General features: G+C 42.2%; 13 non-coding genes across 13 annotated transcripts; all 13 read right to left on the bottom strand.

Moving 5' to 3' along the window:
• Positions 1-114: 114 nt before the first annotated feature.
• Positions 115-186, bottom strand: TRNAG-UCC (transfer RNA glycine (anticodon UCC)). The gene has a single exon. It is a non-coding gene; the product is annotated as a tRNA-Gly (tRNA).
• Positions 187-282: 96 nt separating this feature from the next.
• TRNAG-CCC (transfer RNA glycine (anticodon CCC)) lies at positions 283-354 on the bottom strand. Its single transcript has one exon. It is a non-coding gene; the product is annotated as a tRNA-Gly (tRNA).
• A 1,182-nt stretch (positions 355-1,536) lies between these two features.
• On the bottom strand, positions 1,537-1,608 carry TRNAG-UCC (transfer RNA glycine (anticodon UCC)). Its single transcript has one exon. It is a non-coding gene; the product is annotated as a tRNA-Gly (tRNA).
• Positions 1,609-2,960: 1,352 nt separating this feature from the next.
• On the bottom strand, positions 2,961-3,032 carry TRNAG-UCC (transfer RNA glycine (anticodon UCC)). Its single transcript has one exon. It is a non-coding gene; the product is annotated as a tRNA-Gly (tRNA).
• A 96-nt stretch (positions 3,033-3,128) lies between these two features.
• TRNAG-CCC (transfer RNA glycine (anticodon CCC)) lies at positions 3,129-3,200 on the bottom strand. The gene has a single exon. It is a non-coding gene; the product is annotated as a tRNA-Gly (tRNA).
• A 1,013-nt stretch (positions 3,201-4,213) lies between these two features.
• On the bottom strand, positions 4,214-4,285 carry TRNAG-CCC (transfer RNA glycine (anticodon CCC)). The gene has a single exon. It is a non-coding gene; the product is annotated as a tRNA-Gly (tRNA).
• Positions 4,286-5,125: 840 nt separating this feature from the next.
• TRNAG-UCC (transfer RNA glycine (anticodon UCC)) lies at positions 5,126-5,197 on the bottom strand. The gene has a single exon. It is a non-coding gene; the product is annotated as a tRNA-Gly (tRNA).
• A 271-nt stretch (positions 5,198-5,468) lies between these two features.
• Positions 5,469-5,540, bottom strand: TRNAG-UCC (transfer RNA glycine (anticodon UCC)). The gene has a single exon. It is a non-coding gene; the product is annotated as a tRNA-Gly (tRNA).
• A 96-nt stretch (positions 5,541-5,636) lies between these two features.
• TRNAG-CCC (transfer RNA glycine (anticodon CCC)) lies at positions 5,637-5,708 on the bottom strand. The gene has a single exon. It is a non-coding gene; the product is annotated as a tRNA-Gly (tRNA).
• Positions 5,709-6,889: 1,181 nt separating this feature from the next.
• Positions 6,890-6,961, bottom strand: TRNAG-UCC (transfer RNA glycine (anticodon UCC)). The gene has a single exon. It is a non-coding gene; the product is annotated as a tRNA-Gly (tRNA).
• Positions 6,962-7,054: 93 nt separating this feature from the next.
• TRNAG-CCC (transfer RNA glycine (anticodon CCC)) lies at positions 7,055-7,126 on the bottom strand. Its single transcript has one exon. It is a non-coding gene; the product is annotated as a tRNA-Gly (tRNA).
• Positions 7,127-8,308: 1,182 nt separating this feature from the next.
• Positions 8,309-8,380, bottom strand: TRNAG-UCC (transfer RNA glycine (anticodon UCC)). The gene has a single exon. It is a non-coding gene; the product is annotated as a tRNA-Gly (tRNA).
• Positions 8,381-8,473: 93 nt separating this feature from the next.
• Positions 8,474-8,545, bottom strand: TRNAG-CCC (transfer RNA glycine (anticodon CCC)). Its single transcript has one exon. It is a non-coding gene; the product is annotated as a tRNA-Gly (tRNA).
• Positions 8,546-21,015: the final 12,470 nt, after the last annotated feature.

Genomic DNA, 21,015 nt, shown 5'->3' with positions numbered 1-21,015 from the left:
ACTATACCAAAAATGGTTAAGGTACCCAGCATTTTTTTCACATTTTCTGCACTAACCCTACAAAATTGTTAGTAAAAATTATGACGTGCCTGAAAAAAAAACACACCCACGTTTTGCATTGGCCGGGAATCGAACCCGGGTCAACTGCTTGGAAGGCAGCTATGCTCACCACTATACCACCAATGCTTACAGGATCAGCTTTTTTTTTTACATTTTCTGCACTAACATTACAAAATAGTTTGTAAAATGTATGATATGCCAGAAATAAAACTACATAATTATTGCATTGGCCGGGAATCAAACCCAGGTTAACTGCTTGGGAAGCAGCTATGCTCACCACTATACCACCAATGCATGAACCAACTTGACTGGTTTGGGATTATGGCCGTTAAATCTGCTAAAGTTTTACTTAGAAAAAGGAGGACTGAATATGTCTTGAAAGAGCCAATTACTAAAAAGTTTAAAAACAAGGCAAAGCATTGTCCAAAACTCAAAGATGAATTCTTGTGAATCAGCTATGGAGCTTTTCCACCAATTCTTACAATTCTCTCAATTATTTTCACTTTTTTGCAATAAGGTAACTAAACTCTTACCAAGAAAGAAAGTACACTATGAGCCTTAGCTCAAACAGATTACAAAGAGTCAAAAGCAGCACCAAATTCCCCCTAAAGACCTCTGCCATTTTTGGCATTTTTAACACTAACTCTAAAGACAGAGGAGTTTTTGGAATCAGTTATGTAGCTTTTCCACCGCTGCCTACAAATTCTCTCAATTAGCTTTGCTTTCTGCCCACTAAGGTAGCTAAAGTGTTACCAAGAAAGAAATAAAAGCATATGCCTTAGCACAGAAAGTGAAAAAGATTCCAAACACCACCAAATGCAAAAAAACAATGAGTTCTTCAAGAATTAAACTATGGCCTATTGTTTTAAAAGCAACTACACCCACCAGCATAACACCAATGCCAACCCTGACATTGCTTTCGTATTGGAGACTAACCCTACAAAGTATTTAATCAACAACTGAAGAGCAGAAGATCAGTTAGATGAGACAGTTGAAAAAAATCTAAGAAATATTCTCTTCAATTTTTTTCTCATTTTCGTGGTTGCTAAACTCTAAGAAGAAAGAAGAGCATGAGCCTTAACACGAAAAATTAAAACAGACTAAAAGCATCACTAAATATGAAAAATAATTCATGCGTTGGCTGAGAATCGAACTCGGTTCAACTACTTGGAAGGCAGCTATGCTCACCACTATACCACCAACACTTACAGAAGCCATGTTTTTTTCTTACATTTTCTGCACTAACAATACAAAATTATTAGTAAAAAGTAAGACGTGCCAGGAAAAAAAAAACCCACATAAGTATTGCATTGACCAGGAATCAATCGCAGGTCAACTGCTTGGAAGGCAGGTTTGCTCACCACTATACCAAAAATGCTTAAGGTACCCAGCATTTTTTTCACATTTTCTGCACTAACCCTACAAAATTGTTAGTAAAAATTATGACGTGCCTGAAAAAAAAACACACCCATGTTTTGCATTGGCCGGGAATCGAACCCGGGTCAACTGCTTGGAAGGCAGCTATGCTCACCACTACACCACCAATGCTTACAGGATCAGCTTTTTTTTTTACATTTTCTGCACTAACATTACAAAATAGTTTGTAAAATGTATGATATGCCAGAAATAAAACTACATAAGTATTGCATTGGCTGGGAATCGAACCCGGGTCAACTGCTTGGGAAGCAGCTATGACTCACCACTATACCACCAATGCATGAACCAACTTGACTGGTTTGGGATTATGGCCGTTAAATCTGCTAAAGTTTTACTTAGAAAAAGGAGGACTGAATATGTCTTGAAAGAGCAAATTACTAAAAAGTTTAAAAACAAGGCAAAGCATTGTCCAAAACTCAAAGATGAATTCTTGTGAATCAGCTATGGAGCTTTTCCACCAATTCTTACAATTCTCTCAATTAGTTTCACTTTTTTGACAATAAGGTAACTAAACTCTTACCAAGAAAGAAAGTACACTATGAGCCTTAGCTCAAACAGATTACAAAGAGTCAACAGCAGCACCAAATTCCCCCTAAAGACCTCTGCCATTTTTGGCATTTTTAACACTAACTCTAAAGACAGAGGAGTTTTTGGAATCAGTTATGTAGCTTTTCCACCTCTGCCTACAAATTCTCTCAATTAGCTTTGCTTTCTGCCCACTAAGGTAGCTAAAGTGTTACCAAGAAAGAAATAAAAGCATAAGCCTTAGCACAGAAAGTGAAAAAGATTCCAAACACCACCAAATGGAAAAAAACAATGAGTTCTTCAAGAATTAAACTATGGCCTATTGTTTTAAAAGCAACTACACCCACCAGCATAACACCAATGCCAACCCTGACATTGCTTTCGTATTGGAGACTAACCCTACAAAGTATTTAATCAACAACTGAAGAGCAGAAGATCAGTTAGATGAGACAGTTGAAAAAAATCTAAGAAATATTCTCTTCAATTTTTTTCTCATTTTCGTGGTTGCTAAACTCTAAGAAGAAAGAAGAGCATGAGCCTTAACACGAAAAATTAAAACAGACTAAAAGCATCACCAAATGTGAAAAACAATCCATGCATTGGCCAGGAATTGAACCCTGGTCAACTGCTTGGAAGGCAGCTATGCTCATCACTATACCACCAACACTTACAGAAGCCATGTTTTTTTCTTACATTTTCTGCACTAACAATACAAAATTATTAGTCAAAAGTAAGACGTGCCAGGAAAAAAAAAACCCACATAAGTATTGCATTGACCAGGAATCAATCGCAGGTCAACTGCTTGGAAGGCAGGTTTGCTCACCACTATACCAAAAATGGTTAAGGTACCCAGCATTTTTTTCACATTTTCTGCACTAACCCTACAAAATTGTTAGTAAAAATTATGACGTGCCTGAAAAAAAAACACACCCACGTTTTGCATTGGCCGGGAATCGAACCCGGGTCAACTGCTTGGAAGGCAGCTATGCTCACCACTATACCACCAATGCTTACAGGATCAGCTTTTTTTTTTACATTTTCTGCACTAACATTACAAAATAGTTTGTAAAATGTATGATATGCCAGAAATAAAACTACATAATTATTGCATTGGCCGGGAATCAAACCCAGGTTAACTGCTTGGGAAGCAGCTATGCTCACCACTATACCACCAATGCATGAACCAACTTGACTGGTTTGGGATTATGGCCGTTAAATCTGCTAAAGTTTTACTTAGAAAAAGGAGGACTGAATATGTCTTGAAAGAGCCAATTACTAAAAAGTTTAAAAACAAGGCAAAGCATTGTCCAAAACTCAAAGATGAATTCTTGTGAATCAGCTATGGAGCTTTTCCACCAATTCTTACAATTCTCTCAATTATTTTCACTTTTTTGCAATAAGGTAACTAAACTCTTACCAAGAAAGAAAGTACACTATGAGCCTTAGCTCAAACAGATTACAAAGAGTCAAAAGCAGCACCAAATTCCCCCTAAAGACCTCTGCCATTTTTGGCATTTTTAACACTAACTCTAAAGACAGAGGAGTTTTTGGAATCAGTTATGTAGCTTTTCCACCTCTGCCTACAAATTCTCTCAATTAGCTTTGCTTTCTGCCCACTAAGGTAGCTAAAGTGTTACCAAGAAAGAAATAAAAGCATAAGCCTTAGCACAGAAAGTGAAAAAGATTCCAAACACCACCAAATGGAAAAAAACAATGAGTTCTTCAAGAATTAAACTATGGCCTATTGTTTTAAAAGCAACTACACCCACCAGCATAACACCAATGCCAACCCTCACATTGCTTTCGTATTGGAGACTAACCCTACAAAGTATTTAATCAACAACTGAAGAGCAGAAGATCAGTTAGATGAGACAGTTGAAAAAAATCTAAGAAATATTCTCTTCAATATTTTTCTCATTTTCGTGGTTGCTAAACTCTAAGAAGAAAGAAGAGCATGAGCCTTAACACGAAAAATTAAAACAGACTAAAAGCATCACCAAATGTGAAAAACAATTCATGCGTTGGCCAGGAATTGAACCCGGGTCAACTGCTTGGAAGGCAGCTATGCTCACCACTATACCACCATCACTTACAGAAGCCATGTTTTTTTCTTACATTTTCTGCACTAACAATACAAAATTATTAGTAAAAAGTAAGACGTGCCAGGAAAAAATAAAAACTACATAAGTATTGCATTGGCCGGGAATCGAACCTGGGTCAACTGCTTGGGAAGCAGCTATGCTCACCACTATACCACCAATGCATGAACCAACTTGACTGGTTTGGGATTATGGCCGTTAAATCTGCTAAAGTTTTACTTAGAAAAAGGAGGACTGAATATGTCTTGAAAGAGCCAATTACTAAAAAGTTTAAAAACAAGGCAAAGCATTGTCCAAAACTCAAAGATGAATTCTTGTGAATCAGCTATGGAGCTTTTCCACCAATTCTTACAATTCTCTCAATTAGTTTCACTTTTTTGACAATAAGGTAACTAAACTCTTACCAAGAAAGAAAGTACACTATGAGCCTTAGCTCAAAAAGATTACAAAGAGTCAGCACCAGCACCAAATTCCCCCTAAAGACCTCTGCCATTTTTGGCATTTTTAACACTAACTCTAAAGACAGAGGAGTTTTTGGAATCAGTTATGTAGCTTTTCCACCTCTGCCTACAAATTCTCTCAATTAGCTTTGCTTTCTGCCCACTAAGGTAGCTAAAGTGTTACCAAGAAAGAAATAAAAGTATAAGCCTTAGCACAGAAAGTGAAAAAGATTCCAAACACCACCAAATGGAAAAAAACAATGAGTTCTTCAAGAATTAAACTATGGCCTATTGTTTTAAAAGCAACTACACCCACCAGCATAACACCAATGCCAACCCTGACATTGCTTTCGTATTGGAGACTAACCCTACAAAGTATTTAATCAACAACTGAAGAGCAGAAGATCAGTTAGATGAGACAGTTGAAAAAAATCTAAGAAATATTCTCTTCAATTTTTTTCTCATTTTCGTGGTTGCTAAACTCTAAGAAGAAAGAAGAGCATGAGCCTTAACACGAAAAATTAAAACAGACTAAAAGCATCACCAAATGTGAAAAACAATTCATGCATTGGCCGGGAATCGAACCCGGGTCAACTGCTTGGAAAGCAGCTATGCTCACCACTATACCACCAACACTTACAGAAGCCAATTTTTTTTCTTACATTTTCTGCACTAACAATACGAAATTATTAGTAAAAAGTAAGACGTGCCAGGAAAAAAAAAACCCACATAAGTATTGCATTGACCAGGAATCAATCGCAGGTCAACTGCTTGGAAGGCAGGTTTGCTCACCACTATACCAAAAATGCTTAAGGTACCCAGCATTTTTTTCACATTTTCTGCACTGACCCTACAAAATTGTTAATAAAAATTATGACGTGCCTGAAAAAAAAACACACCCATGTTTTGCATTGGCCGGGAATCGAACCCGGGTCAACTGCTTGGAAGGCAGCTATGCTCACCACTATACCACCAATGCTTACAGGATCAGCTTTTTTTTTTACATTTTCTGCACTAACATTACAAAATAGTTTGTAAAATGTATGATATGCCAGAAATAAAACTACATAAGTATTGCATTGGCCGGGAATCGAACCCGGGTCAACTGCTTGGGAAGCAGCTATGCTCACCACTATACCACCAATGCATGAACCAACTTGACTGGTTTGGGATTATGGCCGTTAAATCTGCTAAAGTTTTACTTAGAAAAAGGAGGACTGAATATGTCTTGAAAGAGCCAATTACTAAAAAGTTTAAAAACAAGGCAAAGCATTGTCCAAAACTCAAAGATGAATTCTTGTGAATCAGCTATGGAGCTTTTCCACCAATTCTTACAATTCTCTCAATTAGTTTCACTTTTTTGACAATAAGGTAACTAAACTCTTACCAAGAAAGAAAGTAAACTATGAGCCTTAGCTCAAACAGATTACAAAGAGTCAACAGTAGCACAAAATTCCCCCTAAAGACCTCTGCCATTTTTGGCATTTTTAACACTAACTCTAAAGACAGAGGAGTTTTTGGAATCAGTTATGTAGCTTTTCCACCTCTGCCTACAAATTCTCTCAATTAGCTTTGCTTTCTGCCCACTAAGGTAGCTAAAGTGTTACCAAGAAAGAAATAAAAGCATAAGCCTTAGCACAGAAAGTGAAAAAGAGTCCAAACACCACCAAATGGAAAAAAAACAATGAGTTCTTCAAGAATTAAACTACGGCCTTTTGTTTTAAAAGCAACTACACCCACCAGCATAACACCAATGCCAACCCTGACATTGCTTTCGTATTGGAGACTAACCCTACAAAGTATTTCATCAACAACTGAAGAGCAGAAGATCAGTTAGATGAGACAGTTGAAAAAAATCTAAGAAATATTCTCTTCAATTTTTTTCTCATTTTCGTGGTTGCTAAACTCTAAGAAGAAAGAAGAGCATGAGCCTTAACACGAAAAATTAAAACAGACTAAAAGCATCACCAAATGTGAAAAACAATTCATGCATTGGCTGGGAATCAAACCCGGGTCAACAGTTGGAAGGCAGCTATGCTCACCACTATACCACCAACACTTACAGAAGCCATGTTTTTTTCTTACATTTTCTGCACTAACAATACAAAATTATTAGTAAAAAGTAAGACGTGCCAGGAAAAAAAACCCACATAAGTATTGCATTGACCAGGAATCAATCGCAGGTCAACTGCTTGGAAGGCAGGTTTGCTCACCACTATACCAAAAATGCTTAAGGTACAAAGCATTTTTTTCACATTTTCTGCACTAACCCTACAAAATTGTTAGTAAAAATTATGACGTGCCTGAAAAAAAAACACACCCATGTTTTGCATTGGCCGGGAATCGAACCCGGGTCAACTGCTTGGAAGGCAGCTATGCTCACCACTATACCACCAATGCTTACAGGATCAGCTTTTTTTACATTTTCTGCACTAACATTACAAAATAGTTTGTAAAATGTATGATATGCCAGAAATAAAACTACATAAGTATTGCATTGGCCGGGAATCGAACCCGGGTCAACTGCTTGGGAAGCAGCTATGCTCACCACTATACCACCAATGCATGAACCAACTTGACTGGTTTGGGATTATGGCCGTTAAATCTGCTAAAGTTTTACTTAGAAAAAGGAGGACTGAATATGTCTTGAAAGAGCCAATTACTAAAAAGTTTAAAAACAAGGCAAAGCATTGTCCAAAACTCAAAGATGAATTCTTGTGAATCAACTATGGAGCTTTTCCACCAATTCTTACAATTCTCTCAATTAGTTTCACTTTTTTGACAATAAGGTAACTAAACTCTTACCAAGAAAGAAAGTACACTATGAGCCTTAGCTCAAACAGATTACAAAGAGTCAACAGCAGCACCAAATTCCCCCTAAAGACCTCTGCCATTTTTGGCATTTTTAACACTAACTCTAAAGACAGAGGAGTTTTTGGAATCAGTTATGTAGCTTTTCCACCTCTGCCTACAAATTCTCTCAATTAGCTTTGCTTTCTGCCCACTAAGGTAGCTAAAGTGTTACCAAGAAAGAAATAAAAGCATAAGCCTTAGCACAGAAAGTGAAAAAGAGTCCAAACACCACCAAATGGAAAAAAAACAATGAGTTCTTCAAGAATTAAACTACGGCCTATTGTTTTAAAAGCAACTACACCCACCAGCATAACACCAATGCCAACCCTGACATTGCTTTCGTATTGGAGACTAACCCTACAAAGTATTTCATCAACAACTGAAGAGCAGAAGATCAGTTAGATGAGACAGTTGAAAAAAATCTAAGAAATATTCTCTTCAATTTTTTTCTCATTTTCGTGGTTGCTAAACTCTAAGAAGAAAGAAGAGCATGAGCCTTAACACGAAAAATTAAAACAGACTAAAAGCATCACCAAATGTGAAAAACAATTCATGCATTGGCCAGGAATCAAACCCGGGTCAACAGTTGGAAGGCAGCTATGCTCACCACTATACCACCAACACTTACAGAAGCCATGTTTTTTTCTTACATTTTCTGCACTAACAATACAAAATTATTAGTAAAAAGTAAGACGTGCCAGGAAAAAAAAACCCACATAAGTATTGCATTGACCAGGAATCAATCGCAGGTCAACTGCTTGGAAGGCAGGTTTGCTCACCACTATACCAAAAATGCTTAAGGTACCCAGCATTTTTTTCACATTTTCTGCACTAACCCTACAAAATTGTTAGTAAAAATTATGACGTGCCTGAAAAAAAAACACACCCATGTTTTGCATTGGCCGGGAATCGAACCCAGGTCAACTGCTTGGAAGGCAGCTATGCTCACCACTATACCACCAATGCTTACAGGATCAGCTTTTTTTACATTTTCTGCACTAACATTACAAAATAGTTTGTAAAATGTATGATATGCCAGAAATAAAACTACATAAGTATTGCATTGGCCGGGAATCGAACCCGGGTCAACTGCTTGGGAAGCAGCTATGCTCACCACTATACCACCAATGCATGAACCAACTTGACTGGTTTGGGATTATGGCCGTTAAATCTGCTAAAGTTTTACTTAGAAAAAGGAGGACTGAATATGTCTTGAAAGAGCCAATTACTAAAAAGTTTAAAAACAAGGCAAAGCATTGTCCAAAACTCAAAGATGAATTCTTGTGAATCAACTATGGAGCTTTTCCACCAATTCTTACAATTCTCTCAATTAGTTTCACTTTTTTGACAATAAGGTAACTAAACTCTTACCAAGAAAGAAAGTACACTATGAGCCTTAGCTCAAACAGATTACAAAGAGTCAACAGCAGCACCAAATTCCCCCTAAAGACCTCTGCCATTTTTGGCATTTTTAACACTAACTCTAAAGACAGAGGAGTTTTTGGAATCAGTTATGTAGCTTTTCCACCTCTGCCTACAAATTCTCTCAATTAGCTTTGCTTTCTGCCCACTAAGGTAGCTAAAGTGTTACCAAGAAAGAAATAAAAGCATAAGCCTTAGCACAGAAAGTGAAAAAGATTCCAAACACCACCAAATGGAAAAAAACAATGAGTTCTTCAAGAATTAAACTATGGCCTATTGTTTTAAAAGCAACTACACCCACCAGCATAACACCAATGCCAACCCTGACATTGCTTTCATATTGGAGACTAACCCTACAAAGTGTTTAATCAACAACTGAAGAGTAGTGTTGAGCCACCCCCATAGTGTTCGAGTTCGGTTCGGTTCGTCGAACACCCGTGTGTTCGCCGAACTGTTCGTCGAACACTTTAGAACACCGTCGAACACCGTTAAAACCAATGGCAGGCAAACAAAAACACATAGAAACACATAGAAAACACCTTCAAAGGTGTCCAAAAGCTGACAAACTGCTCAGAAGACATAACTAACACATGGAAAAGTGACAAGTACATATAGTCATGCGAAAATAAAAGAGGTGGAGGAGTAAAAGGAGGGGGAGACACAGATATAGGCATGTCATGCCCTTCTAAAATCCAAAAAGTGAGAAGCCGACACGGCCAGTCCGCTCCTGCCCGTGCCACCTCCGTGTCGCCGGGTTTGTGCCAGAGCCGCGGTGAACCCTGATGGCCAGCCCCCCTCTCCCAATACTGGTGCCTGTCCGCTGGTGGGTCGAGCGAGCCCCCCTGTGGTGGAGGCAGCTCTAAGCTTTTTAATTTAAATTGTCTCTCTAATTTGAATGAATACACTTTAAATCCATTTACAAGGATCTATTGGAGGGCAAGTCTAATGCCAGCAGCCGCGTAATTCCAGCTCCAGTAGCGTCCACTAAAGCTGCTGCAGTTAAAAAGCTTTTATAAGGATCGAGCTCGGCTGTCCACCGCAAGGCACCCTACTGCCAGTCCCATCCCCTATGCCTTGGGGTGCCTCCTGATGCTCTTCACTGAGTATCCCGTGGTCCCGAAGCATTTCCTTTGAAAAAATTAAGTGTCCAAACTACAGGTGGTGTAGCTTGCTTAACAGCCGGGATAATCTGCTGACTAGCAGACACTGCTACTAGGCACAAAGTATTTCCTGGGCTAGATGCAGTTAAAAATTTGTAATTAGATACTCTCGTTGGATGCTGAGAAAGCATTCCATAGAGTCTCCTGGCACGCCATATATGATTCTCTTAAAAAGCTTGGGGTAGGGGTCTAGGGGACCATTTTATAGCCAAAATCACGGCCCTGTATCACAATACGTCACCTAGGCTGAAGATAAATGGAACTGTAGCACCCTGAGGGCTCGGTTGCTACAGAGGTATTGCACCTCACCCAGAGGTGTGATATCTCACTCTCAGGTAAGGATGGAGTGTGGATCAGGACCCGACACCTGCATGCATTACACCACATTGCCGTGGGGCAGGGCGACCAATATGCCCCTGAGATGGGCACGACAGTCCCTGTCCCTGGCTGGAGTGGGGGGAGGGAGCACTGAGGAAGGGGAACCCTGTAGTGCAGGAGCAGGGAGGAAGCAGTTCCTGGGTGCATTGAGAAGGGAGTATAAAAGGTGGGCACCATCTTAGTTCAGTGCAGAGAAGTCTGAGCAGAAGTGGCAGGGAGCAGGGGCTCTGCATGAGTAACAGAGGCCCAGGCCTGGAAGAGGGAGAAGGAAGGAAGAGGAGCGGAGAAGGCTCCAGGAACGAGGAATGAAGGGATCCCAGGGGTGCGGACGGGCGAGTCGCCACCTCACGCCCGAATCCACCTGCATGGAGGGGTCAGGCCAAAGGGGGAAACCGGTCCACGAACTAGTGGAGGCAGGAAACGACCCTCAGCTAGAAACCGGAGGCTCTGACATTTTATGTGGCGCAGCCCCTCTCTACACCCGCTAGGAAGGCACCACATAGGGTCAGGGAAACTGGCGCCAAGTTTACCAAGAGGAGGCCCGAGGCAGCCGGACAGAAGTGTTGGTAAGAAAGGCCAGACAAAGGACACACAAAGGGGGTCCTGTGAAGTGCTCCAAAGTTATCTGGGAGTTGTCTGAGCCCCTCACCTGGTGAGCACAGTACGACGTGGGCAGCCGTTACCTGCAGACGTGGTCTGGATAATAAGAACTGTGAGTAAAGGCCCTGAACTGCATCACTGACTCCGTGTCGTTACTGCTGCTGCCCTGCACCATCACCCCCATCCTCCGCATACACTGCCCTGAGGCTATACTCCTCCCGTGGGGAGTTATGCTACGCTCTGCTGCACCCACAACACCAGCCTCAGTGGTCTGCCCTGTAGCGGCAGTTCACTCTGACCGCAATCCACGGGTGGCGTAGTCGGACATTTAAACATCAAAACCACATAAATAGTTCCGCCACTGGTTTGACCACCCTGAGCCACGGAACCGGGTCGCCGCCACGAAGACTACAACCACCAGCATCCACCAAAAAGGGTCCGGCTTCGGGTGTCCCAAGGCCCAGGGGGTGCATCAGAACATTTTCATCACCTTTCACAATCACCAATGGGACAAGGCAGGGATGTCCTCTGTCCCCTCTCTTATAGATCCTAGTGACGGAGCACCTGCTCTCATCAATTCGCCATAACCCCAATATTAGGTGGATTGAGGTGGGAGGCACCGAGTACAAGTGCTCTCTATTTGCTGATGATGTCCTAGTATATATCACTCAATCACATATATCCATCCATGCTGCTATGGCTGAAATAGATCACTTTGTTACATGGTCAAATTTTAAAATCAATGCAGCGAAGTCTGAGGCCCTCGATGTCTCCCTCCCCAAATCCATATAGGATTCCATATAGGATTCCATCCAGTCCAACTTTCCCTTTGCCTGGCCCTCACAGGGTATCAAATACTTAGGAATTCCTATTCATAGAGACCTCTCCCATCTATGTTATCTTAATTTTGGGCCCTTTATTGAACAACTCCATACAGACCACGGTTGGCAAGTTAGAACTGTAAGATTCACTACGTGAACCACTGGTGTTTTGTGGAAAAGCACATGTACACTGTGTTCCAAATTATTATGCAAAAAGTGTTTAGGAGTGATAAGGGAAGAATTTGTTTGTTTGTCAGTTAAACTCATTGATGGTGATGTGTGTCAGGGCTCTTTATATCACTGTAAGCAATTGCAGACACCTGTGCTAATTAGTTTGGCAGGTGTGTCCAATGAAAGGCAAGACTACTTAAGAAGGCTCTCTTACATTATTAAGCAGCCTACATTTTCTGCCAAAATGGAAAAGAAAAAGGATGTGTCGGCTGCTGAGAAGCAACAAATTGTGGAGTGTTTAGGTCAAGGCATGACTACAATCAACATTGTGCGATGATCAGGATGAAGTGTCTTGGCAATCAAGAAGTATGTAGCTGATTCACAGTACACATGTGTGCGTGCTGATAAGGGCAAATTGAGGACTCTTTCCTACAGGCAATTACATCAGGTTGAAAGAGCAGCGGCAAAAATGCCTTGTCATAGCAGCAGACAAGTTTTTGAAGCTGCTTGTGCCTCCAACGTCCCCCGAACAACAAGATGCAGGGTCCTTCAGAGGTTTGCAGCTGTGCATACGCCATCCTGTCGACCTCCTCTATCCACTTCACACAAGCAGAAACGGCTCCAGTGGGCCAAACATTACATGAAGACTGATTTCAAAACTGTTTTGTTCACGGATGAGTGCCGTGCAGCGCTCGATGGTCCAGATGGATGGAGTGGAGGATGGCTGGTTGATGGACACCCCACGCAAACACGGCTACAGCGCCAACAAGGAGGAGGTGGAGTAATGTTTTGGGCTGGAATCATGGGGAGAGAGATTGTCGGCCCCTTTAGGATCCCTGAAGGCGCTAAAGATGAACTCCATAATGTATGTGGATTTTCTCAAACAGCACTTCCTGTCATGGTTCAAGAAGAAGAACCGTGTATTTCACAGCAAGATCATTTTTCTGCATGATAATGCACCATCTCATGCTGCACATAAAACATCTGCATCTCTGGCTGATATGGGCATAAAAGGGGACAAACTTATGGTGTGACCCCCATGCTCCCCTGACCTCTACCCCATTCAGAACCTTTGGAGCATCATTAAAAGGAGTGTCTATGATGGCGGGAGGCAGTTCACATCTAAGCAACAGCTCTGGGAGGGTATTCTGTCCTCATGCAAAACAATTGAAGCAGAAACCATCCAAAACCTGACAAATTCAATGGACGAGAGAGTTCAGAAGCTCCTTTCGAACAAGGGGTCCTATGTGAAAATGTAACATCACCTAGAATAAAGTTTTGAGTTGAAAACTGTTTGATTTCAGTTTCTAACAACCTGCTAATGCTTATAATTTCAAAAATGACCATTTTTTTGGTCTTTATTAAAATGAAAAGGTTGATCGAAAAGTTTGGGGGATCTAAGAGTGTGGCAACCCAGTAGTCATGATTACTTCGAATTCTGACAATATGAGGGTCATGCTGCAGGTAGTGCAGCAAGAAGGCACTTATGTGTCTTGCGCATCTCGGAGCCCCAAAATTATTTTCCAGGCTAGATGCAGCTAAAAATTATTATTAATTTTAAATCTGGTGAAGCTTTAGTATAGATGGCCTAATAGGATCAGTGCTGCACACTGCTACAAAGCCCAAATTATTTTCCAGCCAAGATACAGATAAACATGATTAGTAATTTGAAAGCTTAAAACGGTTGGTAGGGTGATTTTAACCAATCATCAAGCTTTTACTCTCCCCAGGATGACACAGGGGTAGAAAAGTCGTTTCGGATCCATGATTTGTTCATCTTTATGAACGTGAGTCTGTCTACATTATCAGTGGAGAGCCGCGTGCGCTTATCTGTCAGCACACCACCAGCAGCGCTGAACACACGTTCAGACAGAACGCTGGCTGCGGGGCATGACAAGATCTCCAAGGCGTAAGTGGCTAGCTCCGGCCATTTATCCAGATTGGAAGCCCAAAAAGAGCCAGGGTCCAGTGACACAGTCGTGGCTTCAATGTTTACTTGGAGATACTCCTGTACCATCGTCTCTAGGCGTTGACTATGTGTCAGACTTCTTGTCTCCTGTGGCCTTGCAAAGGATGGGCTAAAAAAGTGGTGAAATGATTCCGCAAAATTGATGTTACCAGCAGATACTGTGGTTCTGTTACAGTTTGAGTGCTGAACACTTGACGGTCCCACGGTTGGCAAGTTGGAACTGTGAGATTCACTACGTGCACCACTGGTATTTTGTGGAAAAGCACATGTAAGATTCTGCAACAGTCTCTGCTGATACTCCTGCATGCGTGCATCCCTTTCTATGGCAGGAATAATTTCTGCAAATTTACTTTTGTACCGGGGATCTAACAGTGTGGCAACCCAGTAGTCAGGATTATTTCTAATTCTCACAATTTGAGGGTCATGTTGCAGGTAGTGCAGCAAGAAGGCACTCATGTGTGTTGCGCATCCAGGAGCACCAAGTCCCTGTTGTGTTGGTGGCGAGGTAACAATCATGCTTCCTTCCTCTGTCCTCTCCCCCCAACCTCGCACAACAAAAATGTGATCAAGTGTCTCCCTCATCTGATGAGTCTTCCATCAGTTCGTCCTCCACTTCTTCCTGGGCTCCTGCACCTTCCTCACTAGTTTGGCTGCTACTATTCGCCCTGGTAAAACCATCTCCCCCACCCTCACATGCCTGCCGCCTTGGTGCTGCCGACCGTCTGGACCTTGCAGATGTTAGCCCTTCCGCATACAACTCCTCCTCCTCTACTTCCTCCACCTCCTCTTGTGCCACCACCTGACTCCGAATTCTGTTTAACATGTGCTCCAGCATGTAAATCACCGGAATAGTCATGCTGATAATGGCATCGTCAGCACTAAACATCTTCGTCGCCATTTCAAAACTGTGCAGAAGGGTGCATAGGTCCCTGATCTGAGACCACTCCTCCAGCGTGATTTGCCCCACCTCTGGATCTCGTTGGCCCAGGCTATACGTCAGAACGTATTGCACCAGGGCTTGTCGGTGCTGCCACAGTCGCTGCAACATGTGCAGAGTTGAATTCCACCGGGTAGGCACATCGCATTTTAGCCGGTGAAGTGGCAGGCCCAACGACTTCTGTAGAGATGTAAGTCGCTGAGCTGCGGGCTGCGAACGGCGAAAGTGAGCACACAGCGACCGTGCCCTCTGCAGAAGGCCATCTAGTGTGGGATAGTGGGCTAAAAATTGCTGGACAACCAGGTTCAACACGTGAGCCATACAAGGCACGTGTGTGACATTGCCCAGACGAAGGGCCGCACCCAGGTTTGCAGCATTGTCGCACACGGCCTTCCCTTTTTTCAGGTTCAGTGGAGACAACCATTCATGAAATTGGTTCTCCAGAGCTGACCACAACTCCTCAGCTGTGTGACTCAAATTTCCCAGACATTTCAATGTAAAAACCGCCTGATGACGTTGAGCCCTACTGCCAGCATAGTAAGGAGGTGTGCAGGATCCCTTCTGCGCAGTTAGAAAGCTTGTGGCATGACCAGACAGGCTTTGGGTGCAGGTGGAAGACCGAGAGGAGGTTGAGGAGGCAGAAGCAGTGGAGGAACTTCGACATAAAGAGGATTGACGCACAACTCGTGGGGACGGCAAGACTTGGACAGCAGCCCCTTGTCCTGCTGTCACCATAGTTACCCAGTGCCCAGTCAGCGACATGTAACGCTCCTGTCCATGCCTACTCGTCCAAGTGTCTGTGGTGAAATGCACCCTGTCACACACAGAGTTTCTCAAAGAAGCGGTGATGTTGTGTGCGACATGCTGGTGGAGCGCAGGCACACCTTTCTTTGAGAAGTAGTGCCGACTGGGCATCTGGTACTGGGGCACTGCGACGGACATAAGGTCTCGAAAATCCTCTGTGTCCACCAGGCGGAAAGGCAGCATTTCTGTAGCCAAGAGCTTGCAGATGGTGAAATTCAACCTCTTAGCTTTCTCATGGCTAGGAGGAAATGGTCTTTTACTTGTCCACATCTGAGGGACCGAGGGCTGGCTATTGTGCTTAGACGGGGTTGATAAGGGTGTCCCCGGCAAACTGCCGGTCTGTGAGGAAGATGCAGGCGGACATGTTAGGTTGCCTTGATCCAAAGGTGGTGCTATCGATGTCGGACAGCGCTCAACACCAGCTGGTGTTACCACCTCCAAAGAAAATGATGACCTGCCAATCACGCTGGCTGTTGCGGGTAAAGAGGTGGCAGGTGTGCGCCCCAAAACAGGTGTGACTGCTGTCCCCCCAGTCACAGAGGATGAAGAGGCCGCGGATGCACAAGATATGGGAGACGGTGGTTGGCCCGGCCGGCTAGGCCGCATTGTAGCACACTGAGCTTCCCACTGCAACTTATGCTTCATGTCCATGTGCCGGTTCATGCATGAAGTACTCAAACTATGTATTTTTTGGCCTCTACTTAGCTTTTGCTGACAAATGTTACAGATAACACGAGTTGGGTCATCTTTATCGATCTGAAAAAATGCCCAGGCTATGCAAGGCTTAGCACCCATGCGACCTGAAGAGCCACCACGACTTGTGGTGAGAGGCAGAGTTGTGTTTGAGGATGCAGTTGTTGACGTGCTTCCAGTACTACGTCTCTGTCCAGGAAGGCGCAACCTGACCTCGTCGTCACTAGCATCTTCCTCCACCTCCTCTGCTGACCTCATCTCTTGGCTGACTGTGGGTTGACAGTAAGTGGGATCTCCAACCTCATCATCATCACCCTGTGCGTTATCACACCCGTCGTCCTCAGAGCCAACCTGTTCCTGCCCTGACAAAAAACTAAAGTTGTCGCTCCAATCAGGTATTTGAGTCTTATCATCGTCTTCCTCATTGTCTCCACCAACAGGAGTTACAGTTTGGGAATGAGGGTCTACATTATGGTCAGAACCTTCTGCGTCTGGTCCTGGATCCGACTCATAAAGATTCTGGGCATCAGTGCAGATCATTTCCTCGTCTGGATTCACAGAAGCGCTGGAGTCGACCTCTGATTCCCAGGCTATAGTATGAGTAAACAGCTCTGCAGACTCAACCATCTGTTCTACCTCATACTCAGACGGGCAGCTGGAGATTTGGGAGCTGTGAGGAAGCAAGTGCGATTGGGGTGACACCTTTGAGGACTGGAGTATTTGTGATGTTGAAGTTGATGTGGAGGAGAGCCCACTTAAAGGAGCACTTGATATCCGTTGAAGCACCTGCTGTTTTTGTGCCTCATCTGGAATTTGTAGCAATTGGCGTGGCCGTAAGAAAGGGATCTTATCACATTGTCCGCTAAAAGAAGTAGACATTTTAGTTTGGCTGGAAGATGGTCTTTCTTCTGCAGATGTTACTGTTGCTTTAACACCTACCCCACGGACACAACCTTTTTTCCCCTTCCCAACACGCCTATTCCCCTTTCCACCAGCAGCAGGCCTTTTTCCACTCATTTTGGTGGTTAACTAATTCACAACTCTGGAGTTGTTTGCACAAAAAAACAATGGATGGGAACCGAGCAGAGCTGAGTGGCCAAACTGTGGTATTAGGCCAAAACTATTGGCTGGGTTAGATGCAGAAAAAAATTATATTCAATTTGCAACCTGATGGAGGTCAGTATAGATGGACTAATAGAGAAAGTCCCACACACAGCTAGAAGCCCAATATTTTTTCAGAGGTAGATGCAGAAAAAAATTATTTTTAATTTGCAACCTGATGGAGATCAGTATAGATGGACTAATAGAGAAAGTCCCACACACTGCTAGAAGGCCAAATATTTTTTCAGAGCTAGATGCAGATAAAAATTATTTTTAATTTGCAACCTGATGGAGGTCAGTATAGATGGACTAATAGAGAAAGTCCCACACACAGCTAGAAGCCCAATATTTTTTCAGAGGTAGATGCAGAAAAAAATTATTTTTAATTTGCAACCTGATGGAGATCAGTATAGATGGACTAATAGAGAAAGTCCCACAAACAGCTAGAAGCCCAATATTTTTTCAGAGGTAGATGCAGAAAAAAATATATTCAGTTTGCAACCTGATGGAGGTCTGTATAGATGGATTAATAGAACAAGTCCCACACACAGCTAGAAGCCCAATATTTTTTCAGAGGTAGATGCAGAAAAAAATATATTCAGTTTGCAACCTGATGGAGGTCTGTATAGATGGATCAATAGAACAAGTCCCACACACAGCTAGAAGCCCAATATTTTTTCAGAGGTAGATGCAGAAAAAAATATATTCAGTTTGCAACCTGATGGAGGTCTGTATAGATGGATTAATAGAACAAGTCCCACACACAGCTAGAAGCCCAATATTTTTTCAGAGGTAGATGCAGAAAAAAATATATTCAGTTTGCAACCTGATGGAGGTCTGTATAGATGGATTAATAGAACAAGTCCCACACACAGCTAGAAGCCCAATATTTTTTCAGAGGTAGATGCAGAAAAAAAAATATTCAGTTTGCAACCTGATGGAGGTCTGTATAGATGGATTAATAGAACAAGTCCCACACACAGCTAGAAGCTCAATATTTTTTCAGAGGTAGATGCAGAAAAAAATATATTCAGTTTGCAACCTGACGGAGGTCTGTATAGATGGATTAATAGAACAAGTCCCACACACAGCTAGAAGCCCAATATTTTTTCAGAGGTAGATGCAGAAAAAAATATATTCAGTTTGCAACCTGATGGAGGTCAGTATAGATGGACTAATACAACAAGTCCCACACACAGCTAGAAGAACAATATTTTTTCAGAGGTAGATGCAGAAAAAAATATATTCAGTTTGCAACCTGATGGAGGTCTGTATAGATGGATTAATAGAACAAGTCCCACACACAGCTAGAAGCCCAATATTTTTTCAGAGGTAGATGCAGAAAAAAATATATTCAGTTTGCAACCTGATGGAGGTCTGTATAGATGGATTAATAGAACAAGTCCCACACACAGCTAGAAGCCCAATATTTTTTCAGAGGTAGATGCAGAAAAAAATATATTCAGTTTGCAACCTGATGGAGGTCTGTATAGATGGATTAATAGAACAAGTCCCACACACAGCTAGAAGCCCAATATTTTTTCAGAGGTAGATGCAGAAAAAAATATATTCAGTTTGCAACCTGATGGAGGTCTGTATAGATGGATTAATAGAACAAGTCCCACACACAGCTAGAAGCCCAATATTTTTTCAGAGGTAGATGCAGAAAAAAATATATTCAGTTTGCAACCTGATGGAGGTTAGTATAGATGGACTAATACAACAAGTCCCACACACAGCTAGAAGCCCAATATTTTTTCAGAGGTAGATGCAGAAAAAATATATTCAGTTTGCAACCTGATGGAGGTCTGTATAGATGGTTTAATAGAACAAGTCCCACACACAGCTAGAAGCCCAATATTTTTTCAGAGGTAGATGCAGAAAAAAATATATTCAGTTTGCAACCTGATGGAGGTCTGTATAGATGGATTAATAGAACAAGTCCCACACACAGCTAGAAGCCCAATATTTTTTCAGAGGTAGATGCAGAAAAAAATATATTCAGTTTGCAACCTGATGGAAGTCTGTATAGATGGATTAATAGAACAAGTCCCACACACAGCTAGAAGCCCAATATTTTTTCAGAGGTAGATGCAGAAAAAAATATATTCAGTTTGCAACCTGATGGAGGTCTGTATAGATGGATTAATAGAACAAGTCCCACACACAGCTAGAAGCCCAATATTTTTTCAGAGGTAGATGCAGAAAAAATATATTCAGTTTGCAACCTGATGGAGGTCTGTATAGATGGATTAATAGAACAAGTCCCACACACAGCTAGAAGCCCAATATTTTTTCAGAGGTAGATGAAGAAAAAAATATATGCAGTTTGCAACCTGATGGAGGTCAGTATAGATGGACTAATACAACAAGTCCCACACACAGCTAGAAGCCCAAAATTTTTTCAGAGCTAGATGCAGAAAAAAATTATATTCAATTTGCAACCTGATGGAGGTCAGTATAGATGGACTAATAGAATGATGCTATGCCCAAAAGATTTTACTTCACTAGGTGCAGTAAAAAAATTGGTATTCTATACACAGGTGGTATATCTTGCAACACAGATAGGCTACTCCACTGACTAACACACTCTGCAATAGGCCAAGAAGGATTAGCTTTGCTAGATTCAGCCAAATGCTGTGAAAAAAACTTGCACAGCACTGGCACAGACCTGCCTGGCAAAAACTGATAGGAACTGATGTAACCTAGTCCTGAAAAGGACTCCAATTACAATTAGTCTTTACTCCCACAATCTATCTATTTAAGAGCACAGACCTGCCTGATAAAAGTCGTTAAAAGGACTGCAATCACAACTATTCCCTACTCCCAAGCTATCTGTATATTTGTGCGAAAATTGGCTTGAAATTAACAAGGTATAGTGCACACAGCAACAGCGGTGCCGTCTAACACGCAGCTGCAGCAGTGAGAAAATGGTGGCGACGGGGAAAATGGCTTGGTCTTATAGGGCAAGGACATGTGACATACACTGCCAATGACACATGCCCTTGCTTGTGTGAAAAAAAGCACTTCGCTCCGTGTGTGCGCTGCTGATGGGCTGACAGATTGCACCTCCCCACTGCAAATGCGGGAAAGAGAAAAAAAAATGGAGATCTTCATTGTTCCTGCAGAGATCCATCCCCTGCCCCTCCCCCCACCCCGCTGTACACTCAAACTGCGTATTAACATTAATTTTCATCATTACTGAGAAAAAATCCAGTTATGATTTTGGTGCACGAACAGTTATCGAACATAACCTCGAACAGCCGAATTTTTCTCAAATTGTTCGTGTTCGCCGAACGGCTCGAACACCGCCCAAAACAGCTCGAATTTGAGATTGGCGAACAGTTCGAGTAGAACAACGCTCATCTCTACTGAAGAGCAGAAGATCAGTTAGATGAGACAGTTGAAAAAAATCTAATAAATATTCTCTTCAATTTTTTTCTCATTTTCGTGGTTGCTAAACTCTAAGAAGAAAGAAGAGCCTGACACTTAACACGAATAATTAAAACAGACTAAAAGCATCACCAAATGTGAAAAACAATTCA

This window comes from Phyllobates terribilis, unplaced genomic scaffold (assembly GCF_046119375.1).
Source record: "Phyllobates terribilis strain yellow unplaced genomic scaffold, ASM4611937v1 Scaffold_3__8_contigs__length_932513732, whole genome shotgun sequence".
Lineage (NCBI taxonomy): Eukaryota > Metazoa > Chordata > Amphibia > Anura > Dendrobatidae > Phyllobates > Phyllobates terribilis.
The sequence above is the reverse complement of the archived record's forward strand: the minus strand, read 5'-3'. Positions and strand labels throughout refer to the sequence as shown.